The sequence below is a fragment of the Lucilia cuprina genome, chromosome 2 (assembly GCF_022045245.1).
Source record: "Lucilia cuprina isolate Lc7/37 chromosome 2, ASM2204524v1, whole genome shotgun sequence".
Taxonomy (NCBI): domain Eukaryota; kingdom Metazoa; phylum Arthropoda; class Insecta; order Diptera; family Calliphoridae; genus Lucilia; species Lucilia cuprina.
The window spans coordinates 57,321,814-57,346,378 of NC_060950.1; the positions used below are offsets into that span (position 1 = coordinate 57,321,814).

At 32.6% G+C, this 24,565-nt stretch overlaps 1 protein-coding gene across 1 annotated transcript in view; it reads right to left on the reverse strand.

The window, feature by feature from the left end:
* Positions 1-23,004, reverse strand: part of LOC111687133 (zinc finger protein 546) — a 79,524-nt gene extending 56,520 nt beyond the window's left edge. The window contains exon 1 of the mRNA XM_046955617.1: positions 22,840-23,004. The gene's annotated coding sequence lies outside the window, so the exon portion shown is untranslated. The remainder of the gene's footprint in view (positions 1-22,839) is intronic.
* Between the last annotated feature and the right edge of the window lie 1,561 nt (positions 23,005-24,565).

Sequence of the window (24,565 nt, forward strand, 5' to 3'; positions counted from 1 at the left end):
CTATCTATCTATCTATCTATCTATCTATCTATCTATCTATCTATCTATCTATCTATCTATCTATCTATCTATCTATCAATTTAATTTTCGTGTATTGAAGTTTTGATTTTTAATCAGTTCATAGCCAAAATATAAAATCGAAAATTCTGAATAAATATATAAATGTTTCTATTACAGGATAACAAAATATGGGTTTTTTTTAAATTATATCCTAGAACTTTAGATAAACAAATAACCTAATTCATTATAGTATGTCAAATATTGACAAACCTAGAATAAATGTTCCTCCCCATCAAATTCTAATGACTCTTTAAAAAAAGATTTGTTCCACTAATACTCAAACATACACACACATGCATGTAGAAAATAAAGCAAAACTAAACTTAATTTACTAATTACAATTCCATCTACAATGATAATAATTTACAAATGTCATTTGTAACACAGACTGATGACTAAAGGACCGACGGACACTTTGCTGGACAAGAAAAATAAAGAAAAACGTTAAAAAAACGACAAATAAACGGAGGCACATAGATACAACAAAGACACACTTATACTAATTATCTAATTACGAGTATCTACACTACTGCATCTACTAACAAATATAAAAATAAAACTTAATGTTACACATTGAAAATGTTAAAGGCAAAAAAGAACAAGAGATAATAATAATAACAACAACAATTCGCTTTAGTAAAATAAGGCAACGATAATGATAATAATGGTGTAAGAAAAAGAACAACAAACAAACAAACTGTTTAATACTAATTTCAATATGTCACCTCAAAGTGTCACCCCTATTAACTTCAAGGAAGACGAAATAGAAGTAAGAACCAAAAACAACAAAAGTTGTAAAGAACAGTGGTAGAAATTGCCAGAGAAGTGTGACAGATTTTGAAACTATGTACCACAGAGTTTTTAACCTGTCAATATTTGCCATAGTGGACTCATCAAGGGGCTACACAATAGTTTATACACAAGTCCATAGACTAGTCAAGCAAAGTCTATAGACGAGTCCAAAAATTAGTCAATACACGCAGAGAAAAAATATAGTTGTGGTAACCATAATCTAAGAGCAACATGTTATGGTTAGAATTATGGTTAAATTTAAAACATATTATTATCATTATTAGTATAATAGCCTATTATATTATGATTAAATATAGTCCGAATATTTCATATTGTAGTTTCAAGCAACCACATTATGGTTTCATGTAATCATATAATGGCTTCATGTAATCATATTACTGTTTCAAGTAACCATATTATGGTTACAAACCGAACCATGTTTTTTCTCTGCGTGTAGATAAGTCGACTTAGTAATCTAATCCATAGATAAGTCCATGGACTAATTAATGGATCAAACAATAGCCTAATCAATAGATCAGCCAATGAATTAGTCCATATACTTGTGAGTATTACTGACTTTCCAACAAACCAATCAATAAACTATTTAAATGTCTAGTCTATAGAAAAGGAAATAGTCCAGTCAATAGACTAGTCCAAAGATCAGACAATCGAATAATCAGTAGAGTAGTATATAGACTAGTCAACAGACCAGTCCATAGAGAAATCGACAATTGATTAGTCCATAGATCTGTCAATGGACTAATACATACACCAATCAATGGATTTATCCATATACCTGTCAATGTACAACAGAAGACTAGTACGTAGGCTAGTCCGTAAACTATTTAGACTAGCCGATAGATAAGCTAAGTGACTAGTCGCAAGACAAAATATTGGTTTTAGTTAGTATAACCGAACTAGTTAAGATCATTTAAGGGAACGATTGCGATATATAAATTTATATTCTTCATTGTAAAATTATTCCGAAATTGAGTTAATCCACTGTGCAGCAATAAACTGAATAAATAACAACATTTTTGCACAAGATTGTATGACAAAATAAATACTAAAACAACTACAAAAAGAACAAGTATTTAAAATATATATAATAGAGGGATAAATAACAACAATACAAAATAGACGAAGGACACGTCTTGTGACAGACAGACAGACACCCCAGAAATGTCACTGCAGGGTGAATGGCATTTGAAAAAGCAGAACACAGAAAAAAAATCGAACCAAACTAAAAAGCGACCAACCAACCAACCCAGTCAGCCTGTCATCCTAGCGACCTAGCGAATGAACTAAAAATCCCTAGAAACATTGAAAATTCTGAAACTGAATGATACGCAACGTAGAACAAAACAACAGCAACAAACAAAAACTAGAAAGCAAAATGTACAACTTGTTTTAAAAAGAATCTGATGAAAAAAAAAACAAGAATAACAAATAAACTAAAACAGTATGTACTGCTGCTATAGCCATACGAAGGAAGTGGAAAATGCCAAGAAGCTTGAGTGATTTATGGCTTAACGAGTGACGAGGACGAACCACCAACAGAAAAAATAAATAAAAAGAAATACTTCAGGATAATGGTAACATAACGAGATTGTTTCGTTATAAAATAAAATATATGTACAACAACACAACACTTCATTCTTAATGTTATTTTGTTGTAGTTGTTTATGGGAAAAAGGACATTTTTTGTGTTTTTTTCTATCGACTACGTGCTATTGCGCAGTATATGGAGCATTAACTTTTCTTGGGGGATTTATATTTTTTTTTGTTTTGTTTAACTTTCAATCAAAATATTTTGAGAAAAATATAAAAGAATTTGATTTTAAAGGAGGAAAGGGGCCTTGGCCTTAAATTGAAAGGTTAGCTTTGTGATGTGATCTAAATTCACTTGGAGTTAAATTAAAGTTTTCAAAGGCTATAGAGGCAGCTGATATTTAGTTATAAAAAACGGTTCTTTTCATTTATTTGAAATTAGTCATACCTAAACTTAATCGACAGGATATCTAAGTTTTTGATATAAAATCGAAATATTATAAATTAATATACATAACTTATCCAATAAGCAAATATGTAAAGCAAAACCGATCTCTTTCAAAGTCACAAAATTCCTAATCTCTTCGTCAACTTTGCAACAATATATACAATAGTCAAAAAGAGGAAGCTTCAATCTTCTAACAAACACTGCTATAGTACAATGTTCCTTCCGTTAATCGTAGCCACATCTGCGATCATCTGTGATCATAAAGTTGCCTTGATATTGAGCTTGTGGATGAATAAGTGTTTTGCAACACGAAAACGAATCTCCGATTAATGTTCTATTTTTCTTCTGATGTATGCAATAACTTTGATCAGTTCACTTCAACACCTTTAACGACCCACGATCATAATGAAATCATCAATCCGTATTAAATATCGAGTCTCGTAATGCATTTTCGATCAAAGTTAAGAAAAGTTTATCTCTAGATCTTGAAAGGATCTATAAAGAGTGTGAGCTGTTAGACTATAACATGTTAAAATTCTTGCAGAACAACAATAGATTATAGTACGATCTTCGATAATTAGTTTATTCATCATATATCTGAGCAGTATCACAATATCGTTTGTATACTTAAATTGTATTTTCTTGAAATGATGGAGCGTTGTTCTTATAATGAAACATTTTTCGAGCGGGGAACTTTTATCAATATTTACACCTGCAGGGTGGATCTTATTTCACGGTGGTACTTTTTCAACATCAGCAGCATATCAGAAGACTCATCACTGCCCTCTTTGGCAACTTTGGTAAATAGTTCTACGGGTCCTTGTACCACTACTTTTCTTAATCTGTCGAGCTATCTAATCTCTGGCCATTGCTGCCCCGTTGCTTAATTTTCGAGAACCAAAAACATCAGATAATGGTCTTTGTTGTGTCGGTAATAGCATCTTGAGAAGAACTCGGAAGACTAAAATAGGAATAAATGAAATAAGACAAGGTTTTGATCTTACTCCAAGAGAACATACTGGGGTAAATCTGGTATAAAGAGAGTAAGTTATGAAGGTAAATGGGCAAGGACGTGAATTTCAATGGTATTTGTTATATAACAAACCAAATATCCATCAAACTTCACATTCATTCGACACATTCCGTGAGAAGAACACACTCACCCTAGGTTTACGGTTGGGTGAGGGCCACATACCCCTACTTGACATCAATTAATTTCCAACGCTTAATCCCAGAGTCACTCTTCTGATGTGTCGACAACATCACCGACAGAGAAACCATGAGGAAAACACACACACTCTATGTTTACGGTTGGGTTAGGGCCACATACTCCTACTTCCATATTATATACACTTGACATTAATTAATTTCCTATGCTTTATCCCAGAGTCACACTTCTGCGGGGTATCTTTTGTGTCGGCAATATCACCGAGAGAGCAACACAACATCACTTCATGAGAAACACACACACACTCTGGGTTTATGGTTGGGTGTGGGCCACCTGCCCCTACTTTCATATTATATACATTTGACAACAATTAATTTCCAACGCTTAGTCCTAAAGTCACTATTCTGTGGGGTATCTGTTGTCTCGGCAACATCACCAAATTTATACCGAATTATAGACTTTACCGAGTATCAGTCTTTGAAACAACATTCTCTTGTTGTCTCGACAACATCACCAAATTTATACCGAATTGTAGACTTTACCGAGTATCAGTCTTTGAAACCACATTCTCTTCGGCGAGTTTAAAGCACACCCCTAAGGAACCTCTCCAATAGTCTGTACAAGACAATGTCCAAAACTCTGCCCTGTAGCCTACCGTTTCCTGTGGTATCAAATTATAAGACTCTTTGATTCGAACCTAGGTCAACTCATGCAGAAAGGTCGAGGATACATTTGACACCATCAGTTTGCTGTTCCAGCAGACGAGCAAAATTGCTTATTGAAATTAGGTAACAGAAACTTTTTCCAAAAATTATGTTTCACCGTGTATCAATCCTTTAACCAAATGTCCCTTCCTGGGAATTTGAAGTGGCTGTGACACTACGTGGATCCCTAAGAAACTTCAACCAATTGACCAGCTAGGACAAAGTATCACGGGAAACTGGCTATGCGTAGTACATGGTTATATAGTGGTTCAAGCCGAGTATAGCTTTGCTCATCATCAGTTTGTAGTCTCGGCAGACTAAAGGTACTGGTAGCATATCCATTCTCTAGGCTTACAATTATCACCAAAATGAACGGAATGTCGGTAAGACATCATTGAAATCATTCAGATGCGTGATTCTCAATCCAACAATCTGAATTTTTTTTCTTAAAGATACTTAGAAAACGTTCATTAAATAGTGATTTCTAAATCCATTAATGGCTACAGAGATGATACAGATATTTGAATGACTCCGGAACTTTGAGTGGTGGGAGACAAAAATCTTTCTTAATAAAGCATAATGGACTTATAGTATGTTGAACATAGATGACTTATTTTACACCTTCAGACACAAAGTAAAATATGTAATTTTATCCATTTTTTTAATGTTGCACTATATAACTCTCCGTTCAAGCCCGTTTATCGAGGAGCATAGCATTTTTAATGTATCAAAGTAAAGCTTGATTTCGTGTAGTCGGTGTTTGATATACCCCAGAGTTTGAAATGTTCGAGTCTTCCTAAAGTTCGTGTGTATTGATTGTTACTTTGGGTGATTTAGTTTCATGGATGACCTTTTGTATATGAACGAACTAGTTTCAAAAGTTCCTATAAAGTTTTTGTCAAATGATAAAGTCCGTCTTTCCAACCAAAATTAGCAGTTACTCAATCCCGAAAAATAGTTATCTTTTCCGAAATCCTAACCAGGGATGGCATAATTGGTACGATGGTACTTTTTTATACTATTTGATGTGCAAAAGTACTGTGATACTTCCGAGTTTTATTTGATACTTTCTGGGCTACAATCTCAATATGCGATTATCGTTTAGCCGGTAGTAAATCTGTCTAATAAAATAATTTTTTTACCCACCATCAAAAATGGGGTTTGTAACACATCAAAATATTGGTCATAGACCCATAAAAGTATATAAATTCTGGGTCCTTATTAAATTCTAACACGATCTAGCCATGTCCGTCTGTCTGTTGAAATCGCGATAGGTACCACACAGCAAGAGCTAGACAGTTGAAATTTCTCATGAGTATTCTCTATTGCTAACATTTGCTTGGTATTGATATCGGTTCACTCCCCATACAAGTGGACCTCCATAAAACAGCTTTAATGAGCTTAGCTGCTTTAGCAGCACGAGTATAGCGATGAAATTCGACATAAAGAAGTTTCATATTAGCCAAAATCAAATTTTTTGGGTCCATAATTGACCTACCCCCATATAAGGTTCCCTTTAGCAAATGACTTTAATACTCATTACCGGCAAAAAAATGCGATTATAGCGATTAAATTCGGTATAAGTTTCTTACGAATCAAAACTTGTCTACCATTTTTTTTAGGATCGGTCCATAATTGACCCAAGCCCCTATATAAGGTCCACTTCAGAAAATCAATACAACATTCATTACTGGCTTAAAAATAAGAATATAGCAATGAAATTCGATACACATAAGTTTCATGCGAGTCAATATCTCTCCACTAAATTTTTTATGGATCGATCCATAATTGACCCTACTGGCTTAAAAATAAGAATATAGCAATAAAATTCGACACACATAAGGAAATAAATATTTGTTAGCCTCTGACTACTTTTAAATTCTATCATTTAACCTCTACTGCGTCCCTGTTATAAATCCATAGATATGTATTTGAAAATGAAAAGAAAGAATATAAGAATATATCTGTATATAATACCTAAACAAACCAATACATATGTATATAAATAAGGTGTATTGTAAGTTATTTTAGTGGGCTGTATAAAAATGTCACTTTGATAGGCACGTATTAAATTTATAAAAAACTTTTTCCTTCTCATCTTCTTTAGATTATTTTCCATTTTTTTTGTTTGTTTTCTGTTCATCTTCTTTTGACATGGATTTGAAGTTATTTATAAGAGCATTAATTCCTGTTTCATTGATCGAAAGAAATTTTCTTAATTTTCCATTTGATTACTTTTTACAAAAAAAAGTAAAAATAAATAAAATTCCTTAGAAAAAATATTGTTAGTTGTTTTATACACATACATACATATTTTGAAAGGAGTTTTGGTAGAAAATTAAACTCATAAATCATTTGCATACATTATGAATGGATTTTATGCGAAAGGACAAATGAATGAAATAAATATTTCGTTTGTACAAACAACAACAACAAAAAAACATTAGAAATATAAAAATCCTTTCAATTACTTTTCATTCAATTAATATTAATTAAAACATTCCTTTGCCATTTGCTGCTGCCTGCCATTGCTTTGGGGTCTCCTCTCTCTTCATGGCCCAGCAAAAACTCAAAGCAATTAATTCAATGCCAAAAAATAAAAAAAAAAACTTAAAAAGAACAAATGAAATGAAATTTTCCAAACAGGATCAACTTATTTTTCCATTGCTGTTCATTATTATTTAGAGGAGATACGTTTTAATCGTATAAATAAAGTACAATTTAGCTTTCATTCATTTAGTCGTTTATTTTTGTCATACTTTTTGTTGCTATTGCTTTGTTATAATTTCCCTACAATTCATATAACAAAAACAAAATGTTTCCAAGGGTCTTTAGTACAAATAAAATATCACAAACAGCAATTGCCATAAATAATGGGAATTTATTTGAAAGTTTTCTTTTTATACCCTACACCACTATAGTGGGGAGGGTATTATACGTTTGTGCTGATGTTTGTAACATACAAAAATATTGGTCCAATACCCACCTTAAAGTATACCGATCGATTCAGAATTATTTTTTGAGTCGATTAAGACATGTCCGTCCGTCCGTCCGTCTGTCCGGCTGGCTGGCTGGCTGGCTGTCCATGTAAACCTTGTGCGCAAGGTACAGGCCGCAATTTTCAAGATAATTTGATGAAATTTGGACCAAGCATGTTTTTTGGCACAAGGACGAAGCCTATTGAAAATGGTTGAAATCGGTCCATTATTTCACCTAGCCCCCATACAACCGTACCTCCCGATTTGAACTTTTTATGCTATAATTACGTCAAATATTATGCTATCTCTCTAAAAATTGGCACAATTAAGTTTTATATAAGTATAAATGATACTGCGGATTTTCGTAAGGATCGGCCTATATTTGACCCTAGCCCCCATACAAACCCCCCTTCAAAAATTGACTTAAACGTCTAAAATTGGTTTGTAACCATTTGTATCGCAATGAAACTCAACAAAACTAACTGTTATTTAGAAATATATCCTTTTCCCAAATTTACCGATGATCGGCCCATATTTGACCTATATAATGCCTTATTTAGAAATTTTAGTTTTTTATCAATAAATGGCTTAAATATTTTGGAATTATGGTAATATTAAACATAAAAGTTTCTTTACAGAAAATAAAAATTTTATAAAAAGTAAAAATTTTAAAAATATACTTATGGTGTAGGGTATTATATGGTCGGCCATGCCCGACTATACTTTCCTACTTGTTTTTTCGTGTGTTTGATTTCAACTTTATATTATGCTTTGTCTCTAGAAGATTGTTGGAATAGAGCAAATGGGTGGAATGGGTTAGTTGGTATGTTTTATTGGTGCCTAAAGGATTTTTGAGTAATTTTTGTTGTTTGCTTGTGGATTAAATTAGAATTCAATCAATACTAATCGAACATTTTTAAATGAGAAAGAATGTTTGAACTATTTGATGTTAAAAGTTAGAGGAAAGTATTTATACATATACATATTTAGATACAAAGAAAGGTACCTTGTAGTACCCGAAATGGATCAAAATTTTGAACTACATCAAAGGACTACTATGTGTTTATGTCCGACATAAAATCAAAGCAATGAAAAAAACTTCTGAGGATCTTGTACTATATATTCTAGTCTATAGTCTAGTCTATAGTCTAGTCTATAGTCTAGTCTATAGTCTAGTCTATAGTCTAGTCTATAGTCTAGTCTATAGTCTAGTCTATAGTCTAGTCTATAGTCTAGTCTATAGTCTAGTCTATAGTCTAGTCTATAGTCTAGTCTATAGTCTAGTCTATAGTCTAGTCTATAGTCTAGTCTATAGTCTAGTCTATAGTCTAGTCTATAGTCTAGTCTATAGTCTAGTCTATAGTCTAGTCTATAGTCTAGTCTATAGTCTAGTCTATAGTCTAGTCTATAGTCTAGTCTATAGTCTAGTCTATAGTCTAGTCTATAGTCGAGTCTATAGTCTAGTCTATAGTCTAGTCTATAGTCGAGTCTATAGTCTAGTCTATAGTCTAGTCTATAGTCTAGTCTGTAGTCTAGTCTATAGTCTAGTCTATAGTCTAGTCTATAGTCTAGTCTATAGTCTAGTCTATAGTCTAGTCTATAGTCTAGTCTATAGTCTAGTCTATAGTCTAGTCCTATAGTCTAGTCTATAGTCTAGTCTATAGTCTAGTCTATAGTCTAGTCTATAGTCTAGTCTATAGTCTAGTCTATAGTCTAGTCTATAGTCTAGTCTGTAGTCTAGTCTATAGTCTAGTCTATAGTCTAGTCTATAGTCTAGTCTATAGTCTAGTCTATAGTCTAGTCTATAGTCTAGTCTATAGTCTAGTCTATAGTCTAGTCTATAGTCTAGTCAATAGTCCAGTCTATAGACTAGTCTTAGTGTCTAGTCTATAGTCTAGTCTATAGTCTAGTCTATAGTCTAACCTATAGTCTAGTCTATAGTCTAGTCTATAGTCTAGTCTATAGTCTAGTCTATAGTCTAGTCTATAGTCTAGTCTATAGTCTAGTCTATAGTCTAGTCTATAGTCTAGTCTATAGTCTAGTCTATAGTCTAGTCTATAGTCTAGTCTATAGTCTAGTCTATAGTCTAGTCTATAGTCTAGTCTATAGTCTAGTCTATAGTCTAGTCTATAGTCTAGTCTATAGTCTAGTCTATAGTCTATTCTATAGTCTAGTCTTTAGTCTAGTCTATAGTCTAGTCTATAGTCTAGTCTATAGTCTAGTCTATAGTCTAGTCTATAGTCTAGTCAATAGTCTAGTCTATAGTCTAGTTTATAGTCTAATCTATAGTCTAGTCTGTAGTCTAGTCTATAGTCTAGTCTATAGTCTAATCCATAGTCTAGTCTATAGTCTAGTCTATAGTCTAGTCTCTATTCTGATCTATAGTCTAGTCTATAGTCTAGACTATAGTCAGACAAGAATAGACTACAGTCGTAATCTCAATGTAGTATAGGGACTAAACATCACTTGCACCCCGAAAGACTTTTCCAATAACCAATACAAGACATAGTCATAAACGTTGCCCTGCTGACCTTAGGTTCTCTAATCAAACCGCTAGTCAAATGACTCGCTTAGGTTATAGTCCCAGGAGACTAGAGGTACTGGTTGCATCGTTTTACCTCGGATTTGCAATAAAATTCATCAAGATATATGACCATGAAAAGGTAAATCTTATTTATACATCACTTGTACCCCGAAAAGACATTTCCAATAACCAATACTTGAAAAAGACAGAAACGTTGCCCTGCTGGTTACAATTGTATTAGATACCTTAGGTGCTCTTGAACAACCCGCTGGTCAAACGACGATGTTCGTTCATCGCATCTATCAACAAACGAAGTATCACTCTCTAGAGTTCCATCTTGAACATCGATGGTGCTAATAATAAATCGGCGAAGTCGCGTTGATGTCGAGCAAAGATATATATCGACAAAAATCAATAAAAATTACCCCCTCTGAAGTCAAGAATAAGCTTTTGTTTATAAAGAATAATAATTCTTCATATATTTGAGAGGTATCCTATACATAATGATTTATAGACTTCAGTCTTAATGATAAATATACTACAGAAGTTCAAAAAGTACGTACATATCCAAATCTTTACAATTCTACTCCTTTTGATGCAATTTTTTAGCAATTGCAACAGCAGTCAACTGCAAAGCATTTTATATACCTGGAATATCTGAGTTCTTCCGCTTCCGCATTGAGGAGCGAAATTCGACTTTTTGATTTGATTAAGGATCGTTTTTTCTTGAGAATACATATTTTATTCTAGAAAAGCTGTAACTAGTTTAAAAGACACAACAATAGTTTTCGGATCTTTAAATATTAAACATATTTTTTTTCATAAATTAACTTAAATTTAATCTGATGAAAAATTTGAAGAGAAGAAAACAAAAATAATTTCTATTAAACATTCACCCAAAACATTCAGCAACTTTAATTGTATAATTTTGTATACCTTTTGTTCTTATATTATTTAAATCCTTTATCAAAACAATTCGCAAGAAGAAAGCAAATAATAACAGCAACAAACAAACTCTCTAAATAAATGAATCCCCAAAGGAATCACAAAACATCAAGGGAAATGATGCTTTGTTAAGAAACTTTTTCTTCAAAATTTTCCTTCAAATGCTGCTGCTCATTTGCAAAACCAAGCGAAATAGTTAATGGAACGGGGAACAAGTACTCACAAGCTAAGATGGGTCTTATTTTTTGAAATTTATTGAAAATTGGTCTATAGTCTAGTCTATAGTCTAGTCTATAGTCTAGTCTATAGTCTAGTCTATAGTCTAGTCTATAGTCTAGTCAATAGTCTAGTCTATAGTCTAGTTTATAGTCTAATCTATAGTCTAGTCTGTAGTCTAGTCTATAGTCTAGTCTATAGTCTAATCCATAGTCTAGTCTATAGTCTAGTCTATAGTCTAGTCTATATTCTGATCTATAGTCTAGTCTATAGTCTAGACTATAGTCAGACAAGAATAGACTACAGTCGTAATCTCCAATGTAGTATAGGGACTAAACATCACTTGCACCCCGAGAAGACTTTTCCAATAACCAATACAAGACATAGTCATAAACGTTGCCCTGCTGACCTTAGGTTCTCTAATCAAACCGCTAGTCAAATGACTCGCTTAGGTTATAGTCCCAGGAGACTAGAGGTACTGGTTGCATCGTTTTACCTCGGAATTGCAATAAAATTCATCAAGATATATGACCATGAAAAGGTAAATCTTATTTATACATCACTTGTACCCCGAAAAGACATTTCCAATAACCAATACTTGAAAAAGACAGAAACGTTGCCCTGCTGGTTACAATTGTATTAGATACCTTAGGTGCTCTGAACAACCCGCTGGTCAAACGACGATGTTCGTTCATCGCATCTATCAACAAACGAAGTATCACTCTCTAGAGTTCCATCTTGAACATCGATGGTGCTAATAATAAATCGGCGAAGTCCGCGTTGATGTCGAGCAAAGATATATATCGACAAAAATCAATAAAATTTACCCTCTCTGAAGTCAAGAATAAGCTTTTGTTTATAAAGAATAATAATTCTTCATATATTTGAGAGGTATCCTATACATAATGATTTATAGACTTCAGTCTTAATGATAAATATACTACAGAAGTTCAAAAAGTACGTACATATCCAAATCTTACAATTCTACTCCTTTTGATGCAATTTTTTAGCAATTGCAACAGCAGTCAACTGCAAAGCATTTTATATACCTGGAATATCTGAGTTCTTCCGCTTCCGCATTGAGGAGCGAAATTCGACTTTTTGATTTGATTAAGGATCGTTTTTCTTGAGAATACATATTTTATTCTAGAAAAGCTGTAACTAGTTTAAAAGACACAACAATAGTTTTCGGATCTTTAAATATTAAACATATTTTTTTCATAAATTAACTTAAATTTAATCTGATGAAAATTTGAAGAGAAGAAAACAAAAATAAATTTCTATTAAACATTCACCCAAAACATTCAGCAACTTTAATTGTATAATTTTGTATACCTTTTGTTCTTATATTATTTAAATCCTTTATCAAAACAATTCGCAAGAAGAAAGCAAATAATAACAGCAACAACAAAAACTCTAAATAAATGAATCCCCAAAGGAATCACAAAACATCAAGGAAATGATGCTTTGTTAAGAAAACTTTTTCTTCAAATTTTCCTTCAAATGCTGCTGCTCATTTGCAAAACCAAGCGAAATAGTTAATGGAACGGGGAACAAGTACTCCAAGCTAAGATGGCGTCTTATTTTTTGAAATTTATTGAAAATTGGCAGCATAACAAACGATAATGAGAAGAAGGACGAATAAAATTGAAAGAAAATGTTTAAGGATTAAAAAAATAATAAAACGCAAAGAAAACAAAAGAATGAATAAAATGTAAAATACTACAACAAACAAAAATGAAATAAATAAAAATAATGGGTACACGATGGCTGGTTGGGTGGCTGCATTATAAATATATATACAAAGGACCAAATACGAGTAGCATACTAAAATATTGTATGTATGAACGTTTGTAAGATGATGATGCAAAAGACGTTGGTTTTGGCAAGGGGGTAAACCATTAGAAATGAATGAATGACGGTAATGAAACCAACTGTTTTAAATGTTTCCAGAGTGGGGGAGGGCAATTAAAAAATATTTAAACTGCCAACTTCAAACAGCAGCAATACTTCTAAGCAATCAGCCATTCAGCCAGTAGCTGTTAGTTAGAGCAACTGAAAAAGGTTAAAGGGAGTTGGGGAATGTTGAGGCAAAGAAATAAGAATGAATGATGGAATTGCTTAAAGTTTTGGCATAAATGACGGTTTCCGTTTTCTTTATTTTTCAGTTATAACTGAATTTGTTCCCTTTTTCTTGTTTTGTATAATTTCTACACCAATACTTCTTAGTAATGTGTTTTTTTTTTGCTGTTGTTGAGGGAATTGCTAGAGTATTTTCAAGAGGTTGGGGGATTAAATTCTAAATACAATTTATTTATTTTGTATGCTTTGCTATTTTCTGGAAAAAAATGTACCCTACAGTCTTCATTGCATAGACTGTAACATCATTAGCTCGAGAATCCGATAACATATATGTTCTTGAATATTGTGTAAACTGTGTGTTGCATTACCAATCAGTGAGTTTTTTTGGAGTATGTAACTACGTACCATATCCATGAGTGCAGTTGCTCATAGTAAAAGAACAATTTAGTTCTGATAAAACCAAAGATTTTCAAATTTGGTTGAATTTCGCGTGCACTGACACATTTATAGAGAAAAAATCTCCCCGAAGCTTCATTCCGAGCGGTTCTGTTGTTCTGTGCTGTTACCACTGAATTTATCCAGAAATATTGATTTCATTCTTCATCAATCGTTAAACCAACATTCTCTTCCCGCAATTTGGGCTTAACCATAAACACGAAATGCTGCACCCCGAGGAGACCATTCCAAATTACCTCCTAAGTCTATAGTCTAGCCTATAGTCTAGTCTATAGTCTATAGTCTAGTCTATAGTCTAGTCTATAGTCTAGTCTATAGTCTAGTCTATAGTCTAGTCAATAGTCTAGTCTATAGTCTAGTCTATAGTCTAGTCAATAGTCTAGTCTATAGTCTAGTCTATAGTCTAGTCTATAGTCTAGTCTATAATTTAGTCTATAGTCTAGACTTAGTCTAGTCTATAGTCTAGTCTATAGTCTAGTCTATAGTCTAGTTTATAGTCTAGTCTATAGTCTAGTCTATAGTCTAGTCTATAGTCTAGTCTATAGTCTAGTCTATAGTCTAGTCTATAGTCTAGTCTAGTATGTAGTCTAGTCTAGACTATAGACTGGTTAGTTAGTTAGTTAGTTAGTTAGTTAGTTAGTTAGTTAGTTAGTTAGTTAGTTAGTTAGTTAGTTAGTTAGTTAGTTAGTTAGTTAGTTAGTTATTTAGCTTGTCTTCCGATAGGAATCGAACCCATGTTCAACTAACCTAAGTATATAACCGTTAAATATCTGTTACCTAAAACTTATCATTAAATGAAGGGTACTTTATATTTCAGAAGGTCGACATCAATTCTTTTTCTTAGGTTTCTTTAATTTCTTCAATATTTCCTTTTTACGTCTATTTTTGATTTCCACCACAAATAAAAGAAATCACACAGAATAAATGAATAAAAATGTAAAAAAAAAACTTGAAGAAGAAATTGTGATTGTGTACGTGAGAATAACGGTAAATGTTGATGTTGTTGTTCATAATAGATGATAACTCAACTCAATACAAACGACGCCCACCCATTCAAACCCCACAACTATAACTGTATGGCAGCATCAACACATACTCAAGTACACACCAACAAACACACAGCATCATCTGAGCAAGAAAATACCAAGTGCTGCCAAAGCTTAAGGGTGGAATGACTGACTGAATGAATGAAAATACGTCGAAACGTAGGAAAAATAAGAAAATGTCAAAATTGATTGATTGAATTGCCACTTTATGAAATTTGTGAGTCTTCGGAGATGTTCGTTGCTTTTGCCTTGTAAAGCTTTATTCAGCATTACATTGGTGGTTGCTCCTTTGGATGTTGATGGTAAGGGCTGAATTTACTGATATTACCAGGATTTTTTTTCTTTTGCTTTTCTTCAATGTATTTATGTGTGTTGGTATATTTGTGCTGCATAAAACGCATAAAATTATGTGCAGGGCGGCCATTAAAAGTGATAGATTTATGACAACTCAGAGGGTGGGTTGGTGTTTTGTTCGTTTTCTTCTTTCATAGTTGAAGGTTGTTTTTTGTGTGTGTGTGTGCTGTAGTTTGGACTTGACTAATATTTGTTAGAACTACGTTTTTTTTTTTTTTTGCTACTGCTGCTGACTCGGGGTTGTGAGTGGTGAGGCATGTTGGTTGTAAGTTATATAAACACATTATGCCAAAACGGCGATAAATCAGTTGGTATTATTTTAATTTTCCATAAGAAATATAAGAAATAAGCAGCACATCACATTAACAATACAGATCGTAAACTAAAATTAATGACAATGATATCATGTTTTAATATTACGTGGAGTATGAGCATCGTCTATAGCTATAGTTTCAATGCTTTTGATTATTATCATTCATTATATTGGCAAACTGGTTTCATTTATTGTTACCAAGAAAACGGAGAGAAATTAAATGGTTTGAATTATAGCTTTATTTCAGAATAATATAAGGACTAATATGGTTTGATCGTGACACCCCAAAAAAGCATCAATGAATAAGTAAATTCAATATCTAACTGCTACATGATGATGAAAAACTAATTATTATATCTTGGTTTTGTTAGTCAGAATGGTATATATTCAAAACTCGGGGTGTTTTGACTAATATAGAATAACTTTCTTGTCTGCGTAGAATTTCAGAAATAGTGCAATTCCATTGTGCTATTAATTGCATAGCTTCCCCCTTTTATGAAAATGTAATGAAAAAAACGTCAATTTATCTTTAGTCCATGGTGATAAAGATTTAAGAATAGTTCAAAGTAAAAACAGCGCAAGCATAACGTAAGTACTTAGTCGAAAACCATAGGTCTGTTTGCAAAGCTACTAATCAGAAGGCCTATCAATGGTGTGAAAGTCGGTACTAATATCAGGGTTGGCAAATGAGATTCCGAAGACTTTGAGTAAAAAGTTAGGTAAAGGATGGACCAAAGCTCTATCTGGTACATAAGGTAGTTACTTAAACGTACTAGATTTAGCTTCTTTGACTGCCAGATAAAAGGTTTGAAAACCAAACAAGAAGTATAAGGGAATCAAATAAGAAGTATAATAAATATTTTACTAAAGGGTATCCCAAGTTTGGTAGTCTGAGTAGTTATCGGTATTAGCAGAAGAACTAGACTAGACTTTGTACGAAGGAATAGCTAGCGGGTCTCAAGTACTATTAGGTAGTTGACCGTAGGCTATCGAAACTATTTAAGAAAACGTCTTATCTATTACATACGGAAGTACAAGGAAATACTTCTTTGGTAGACGTCAACATAGACAAAGCTGCAGCAGAACCTGGGAATGCCTGTGCTCACGATTATCATCGGTCACCAACTGCCAAACTCGTGTCATACGCTTAATGTTATTTAAAGAGACAACCTCAATAGTTACAAGTAAGAAATTATAGTCGGGCGAAGCCGAACATATAATATCCTACAATTTTTACAAAAATAATTTATTTGTCATAACAAAGCATTTAAGTTGAGTTTTTCCTTGCCTCAGATATACTTAAGCCGTTCATTGTTGAAGAAAATTGTGCACATTTAAGTGAAATTTTGAGGGGGGCTTTTCATTTTCATATGAGGCCCTATAATTATAGAATTTTTAAGGGTCATCAAGTCTTGTATAGAATTTGTTTTGGCTGCCTTTTTTCGAGATATGAGTATATTAAACATAATTACGAACTTAATTGTCCTATTCGGCGGGATCAGTTTATGGGGACAAGGCGAAAAAATGGACCGATATTAACCATTTTCAATAGGCCTCGTACCAAAGAAGATCATGTGCTCAATATTAAAATTTCTCCAATATTGCGACCTGTAGTTTGGCTACAAGGCATACAAGCCCTATTCGGGGGTACAGTTGTATGGGGGCTAGGTGAAATAAGTGACTGTATCTTTTTCTATAGGCTTCATCCCTGGGAAAATGGAAGAGCATGTAGCAAATTTCATTGAAATGTCTTCAAAATTTCGTCCTTGAGTTTGATTACAGACGGACGGACGGACATAGCTAAATCGACTCAGAAATTATTCTGAGTCGATTGGTACACTTTAAGGTTTGTATAGGACCAATATTATTGTGCGTTACAAACATCAGCACAAAACCAATATAACCTCCCCACTAAAGTGGTGTAGGGTATAAATAGAGAGTTATAAAAATTAACGCAGCATGACATAGTTTTTAAGCAAAACATAAATAACACAATCTTCGATTTCCTTCACTCGTGATCCTATCTCAAACGATGGTAAAACTTAAGCAGAAGACTATAAATCGAGGACATACTCTGTATAGATATTCTGATCAGAACAAAATACCTTCAATTCACATGTCTAACTCAAAGTGTTGTCGATATGGCCCAAATCGGATACGGCTGATTGTGTTCACAGGGAATCCTTTAAGATCATCGATATATCTTCACTGAGTTTAATTAGTAATTGAATTAATCCCTTAACAACTATCATTTGTTGGTTTAGTGGTTCACACTAGGAAACTTTTGATTTTGTGCGTGAGAGAAAGAGATGGTTGATATTTCGTTCTCTTTCTCTCACACACAAAAATCAAAAGTTTCCCAAAAAAGTTTCCTAGTGTGAACCAGGTCATAGTTTATTACGCGAAAACTATCAAGTTTTGATCACACCCCACGTCAGATGTTCTATAGTATAATTGGTGTGAAATTATATTCAGCAACAGTGTGATAACTCAATAGTTATTCTGATTCTGCTGAGAATACACATTATTCCCAGGAATATATTTCTTCTGACAGCTACTACTGACCATTCGCGGAGAAGGTGGAAATCGTTTCTTTTTTAAATAGGAAAATCGATGTGTGTTTACCAGTTATTACTGTCAGAAACCTCGATATATCCCACCAATTTTGGGTTATAAGTTGAATAGAGCGATTCTCATTGAATGAAGGCGATGTTAGCTAGGCCTTTATATAAGTGTCTTAATTAATAATTATTTTAACAAATTTTAAAGGAATTGCTATCGAAACAGCGTTGTAGATATATAGGGACCCAAACTAAGCCAATGCCAGACCGGCGAGAGGGGTAAATATGGGCCTATACTTATAAATTTTGGTAAATGAATTTACGTCTACTTCAAAGTCATTTATGTAGATTTTGTTCGTTTTATTAGTAATTATAAGTTAATTTTGACCTTCAAGTCATTTTCTGAAGGGGAGTTTGTATGGGGGCTAGGGTCAAATGAGGCCCGATCTCTATAAAAATTCGTATTGTCATTTATTGTTCTATAAAACTAATTTTTGTTAATTTTCGTTGACATTATAAAACATTTAACGTAATTGTGAGCCTAAAGGCCCGATTCGGGGGGTACGGTTGTATGGAGGCAAGACGAAATAATAGACCGATTTCAACCATTATCAATAGCGTTCGTCCTTGAGCCAAAAAAAAAGAGTATGTGCCAAATTTCATTAAATTATCTTGAAAATTGCGACCACTAGCGTGCGCACAAGGACACACAGACAGACGGACGGACAGACGGACATAGCTAAATCGACTCAGATTGGTATACTTTAAGGTGGGTCTAGGACTATTATTTTTGGGTGTTACAAACTTCAGCACAAACGCATAATACCCTCCCCACTATAGTGGTGTAGGGTATAAATATTTATTTAGTTTAAACAATTTAATGTTATTAAATCCCTACACAACAACTAAGTACTCTCAAATACCTCAAGCTAGAACCTACACATCAATGTCCATCAAAAATCTTTTTAGCATTTGCGCACATCAGAAAGAGTACACTGTAGCACCCAAAATATTCAATAAATGGATTCGTTTTACGAAACGATACTCATTCATACTCGTTTAAATATTCCAAAAAATATTTGTAGAAAATGAACCAAAACAATGGGTTCATAACAAACATGTTGTTGCTATTTCGACTACTACGGTTACTGCTGTCGTTTCAGTATGAACCACCATTTACGAACAAAAATGAGATGATACACCAAAACGAACAAGTATCTATAAGATGGATGAATGAACGACAAACGAATGGATGATTGTAGTTGTATCAACCATATTGTGAGTGTGGCCAAGTTGACAGGTGATTGATTGACAGATTGAGTTTTCTTTGTTTTGTTCGCCTGAAAACATACAAATTCACGAAAAAAAGAAGAAATAACACAACAATGGAGGGGAATAAATTTGAAAACATTTCGAATGAAATAGCAAATAAAGGGATTTGAAATTAAATTCAATTCAGTTTTATGTGAATGAGCAGCACAACCGTAGTTTGATGATTTTAGTTGTGTTTAGTTTTGATGGGTAACATTATTTCTATACATAACTATAGTTGTAATAATTTTGTTATAAATGTACATAACTATATATACAAATATACCATACATAGGTATTATATTTTATATATGATTATGATTATTTTCTCTGGCTTTATGTAGTTAATAGTTTTGTTAATCGAAACCTTGTATTCAAGTTTTGTTGTTTTGAAAACCTAAAAATTCAAGTCTCGGCTTTAAATGCATCGTTTCAAATATCGATTCTCAAGATTTGCTATAATTTCATGTCTAACAGTCAATTTTGTCGGTCGGTCCTTTTTTAGAACCACAAAAGGGAAAAGTAAATCTATATAAACTTTTCGCTTGACAATCGGATAAGCATCTGGTCTTTATATTAAATCGGCCGAACCTTTTGGAATCATTCCTTTCATTGCTGTCCGATTAAAAAAAAAAATCACAAAATTTCTTTTCTATACTGTGCGTCATAACTTCACCACCTTGGTGAATTCTTCCCGGTCTTGATGTTTTTGCAAGTTCGGGGATATGAACTCTTGTCTACCACGGCTATAAACTCGGTCTATTTTCAAATGATTTGACATGGGGTCGAACCAGAGAACTAAATTATCTTTTATCACGGAAATCGGTAGCCCATAGAGTATAGTTTTGAACTTTGTCTTATTTAGGTTGTTGTTGAAGTCCCTTGGACTGCATTTGATGTCCGTTTTAACCCAAATTCGCAGAAAGAGAATTTCTGTCAAAAGACTAATGTCCACTATATACGGGTGGATAAGGTCCGCCGTTTTTAGGTTGTTTTTTCAAAGAGTGCATCAAATGAATAAAAAGTGTGCTAGGTTGAATTGTGGTGAATGTATGATATAATATACATGTGATACCATTGAATTGTCCTTCATTGTCAATGTATGTTTTGAGTCTACGGGAAATAAAATCTTGGTCAAAAGACTAAACCATGGTATAGTCTAAAATTCATTATAACTTTGGTGCTGAGGAGAGGAACTAAGCATTCGAAATGAGTTGGTGTCAAGTGTATATGATACGGGATGGATGTAGGGATAAACGGGCCTTACTAACCCATACAAATTGGTGAAGTGTGTCGAATGTTTTTCTCAATAAGTGTGTCGGAGATGGTTGGAATAGTGATAGATGTAAGATATCTTATACAAATGATACTTTGTTTAGACCAGATTTACTACAGTGTGCTCTCTGTGGGAAAGTACAAGTCCTCGGCTTATTTGATGGATTCGGGTTTTGGTGTACTGATTATACTATTATATTAGATAGCTCTAGTACTTAAGTAAAGTGATTGTTGTACTTGGACCAGCAGAATTATGTACAAATCTGCCACCAATGTGTAAGCTACAAAAAGAAGTGGTGGTGAGACTTCTGTAGATGAATTACCATTAAATTAGGCCTTCACTTAAAGCGCTTCGATTTTTATGCGTCATAACTCATTCAACAAGTTACAGACTATAGTTTTAAACGTGTCTGCCGCGAAAAGTTTAGCAACTTTCAACTTTTGATGCATCGGCAGCTGATCAGAGTTGTATTTTGTTTTTTGTAGAATACCAATTTTGGTTTTTTAAACAGTAATAATGAAAAAATTAAAGAAAGATCAAAAGGACGAGTGGTGTATATCTTACATCTTAAAAGTTTAAAAAGCGTGAACCGTGTTGCCGCCTCAAAACGTGTTGTGCACTTCCACCTATTAATATTGCTACATAATCGATCGAGTTCGAATCTATAAGAGGGATCTTTTTGGTACTTTTTCATTTAAATCTTCAAATTGTTTCTTTTTAAATCTAAGTCATCGGAATTTGTATCTTCATACAAATTTTTTACGCTTCTGTCGACTTTTAAACTCTTCGACCTTTAGTATTTGATAAATAGTAAACTTTTCGACTTTTTGACTATTTTACCTTTTTGACTATTTTCGACTTTTTCTGACGTTTTTCGAATTTTCGTCTTTTTCCGACTTTTTTGATTTCTTTCTACTATCTTCATCTTTTTCCGACTTTTTCGATTTTCAACTATTTTTGAATTTGTATCTTCATACAAATTTTTTACGTTTCTGTCGATTTTTAGACTCTTCGACCTTTAGTATTTGATAAATAGTCAACTTCTCGACTTTTTGACTATTTTACCTTTTTGACTATTTTTCGACTTTTTCTGACGTTTTTCGAATTTTTGTCTTTTTCCGACTTTTTTTGATTTCTTCCTACTATTTTCATCTTTTTGCGACTTTTTTCGATTTTCAAGTATTTTCGGCTTTTTTCGACTATATTCGACTTCATTCGAATTTTTCCGACCATTTTCGACTTTTTCCGACTTTTATTTACCAAGTCGACTATTCGACTTCTTTCGACAATAAGTCCATTGTTCGATTATTCAAAAGTCGATTTGTAGAACCCTTATAAGGACCAGTCAGTAACATAACTTTTGTATTATACATATTTATATGTAGATAAGATTCAATAGGTATTTTACTTTTCCATAAACATTCCATTTTTTAATGATTTTCGTTTAAGCGTTTTTTTTTATTAAATCTTTAATCATTAATACGGCAACTCTCCAAAAATGCGCATTGTTTAGTATTGAGATTTTTATACTCTTTTAACAACTTGTTCTCTTTTATTTTAATAATGTTTTTCCTTAGCGCTTAAAATAACTACTTGACATTTTATAATCGCTAAAACAATTTGTTATAAGATAACAATTTTATTCATTGTTTATTGTGTGCAATAAGTATTCGAATATAAATCATTAAATATAATTTAAACAATATTTAACCAGTTAATTAAAAAAACTTTAAATTTTAAAATTTGTTATTGTACTTGTAGTTTTGGTGTTTTTCATTCCTAAAAGTTGGCCACACTATTTTAGTTGTTGCTCAAATTTTGTATACAAAGCACAGCTGTTCGCACAGCAGCTGACAAGCAAACATACAAACAAATTTGTGGCAGACAACACAAAGTTTTGTTACAATTATTAAATTAATTAAAATTTTACAATAGAACACTAAAGTTTATAAAATGTATATTATTAAACTTAATACAAAGTTTAAAAATTTAAAACAGAAATCACCCCTTTTATAATATTAACAAATAAACAAATAATTTGTCAAGCAGCTTACCTCTGTTAGCCGGCAGAACAGCGTCATTCGGTATTTTGCTCACAAAACTAAATCTTTAACTTTACTAGCACTTGCACATTATTCTCTTTATTAAAAATATTAACTTTACTTATTAAAATCTTAAATAAACCTTAAATTTTAAATAATTTCATATCTTTCCAAAGCACACTTTTGTTTAACAACCGTACTTGTATAAAACTAAACTGCTGCTTCTTGTTGTTATCGACAGCTGTTTATGAAATGGTCTCTTTGTTGAAAAAGTACATTTTGTTTTAAGAGAAAAATAGGGGTTTTTCTCTTTAATTTTGTTGAAACATATTTCTCTTGAAGTTGGTGTATTTTTCAAGTAAAATAGTGGTTTTTGTGTGTTTGTTTTTAACGGAAATTACTGTTTAGTTTTACAATTTAATTAGTGTCAATAAAATTTATTAACGCTTAAATCTTGAAATGTTTAAATAAATTTTAGTTTTTTTTTTTTTTAATTTTATTTACTAAAATTAATTATTTAATTGCAATAAATGTAACAAAATGTCTTTAATGGCATAATGAAAAGTTGACTACTAAACTAATTCTAATACAATAACAAAATGCTTGTTGTTTTTGTATTATTGTAGTGATGCACTCATATCCATGAATGCGTTAATCACAACTGATTTTATTGAAATTTTCGATATACTTAGATAACTTTGTGTCTAGAAGCGTCAAAAGTAGAACTAGATGGAGAAAAACAGACTTAGCGGCCTGATTATTGTCTGTTAGACCGAAAATACATACTAATTGCTATTAAGCCTTCCTATGTCTCAGACATATTTGTAAGTAAAGTTCAGATGCATTAATTGAACAATTGGGGTTAAAAATTAATGAAAAAAGAACTTCTGTATTTGTTGTGGACCAAACACTTTAAAAACTAATTGGACTGTTTTTAATGTATTTTTATATCCTTCACTATTTTAGTGGGGTGGGTATACACATATACAGTTTCGTTCTAATGTTTGTAACACACAATAATATTGGTACCTTAAAGTATACCAATCGTCTTAGAATGATTTTCTGAATCGATTTAGCTATGTATGTCGTCATCCATTTAAGCCTTTTTATTAAACTTATTATAAAGATAATTCAAAGAAACTAGACTAGGCTATAGACTAGGAAATTAGACCTGGTTATAGACTAGTCTAGCCAATAGACAAGACTATAGACTAGACAAAAGGCTAGACTACAGACTATAGATTAGACTATATACTAGATTATATATTAAACTAAAGACTAGACTATAGAATAGACTATAGACTAGAGTATAGACTAGAAAATATACTATAGACAAGACTATAGAATATATTTTAAACAAGAATATAGACTAGACTATAAACTAGGCTATATAATAGACTATTGCCTAGACTAAAGGCTATACTGTAAACTAGACTATAGATTGGACAATAGAGTAGACTATAGACTAGACCATATACAAGGCTATAGACCAGACTATAGACTAGACTATATACTAGACTAAAGACTAGACTGTAAACTAGATTATAGAATAGACAGAAGGTTAAACTATAGACTAGACTACAGACTATAGATAAGACTAAAGACTAGACTATAGACCGGACTATAGACTAGACCATACAGTAGGCAATAGACAAGACTATTGGCAAGACTATAGACAAGACTATAGACTAGACTTTAAACGAGACTATAGGCTAGACTATAGACTAGACTATAGACT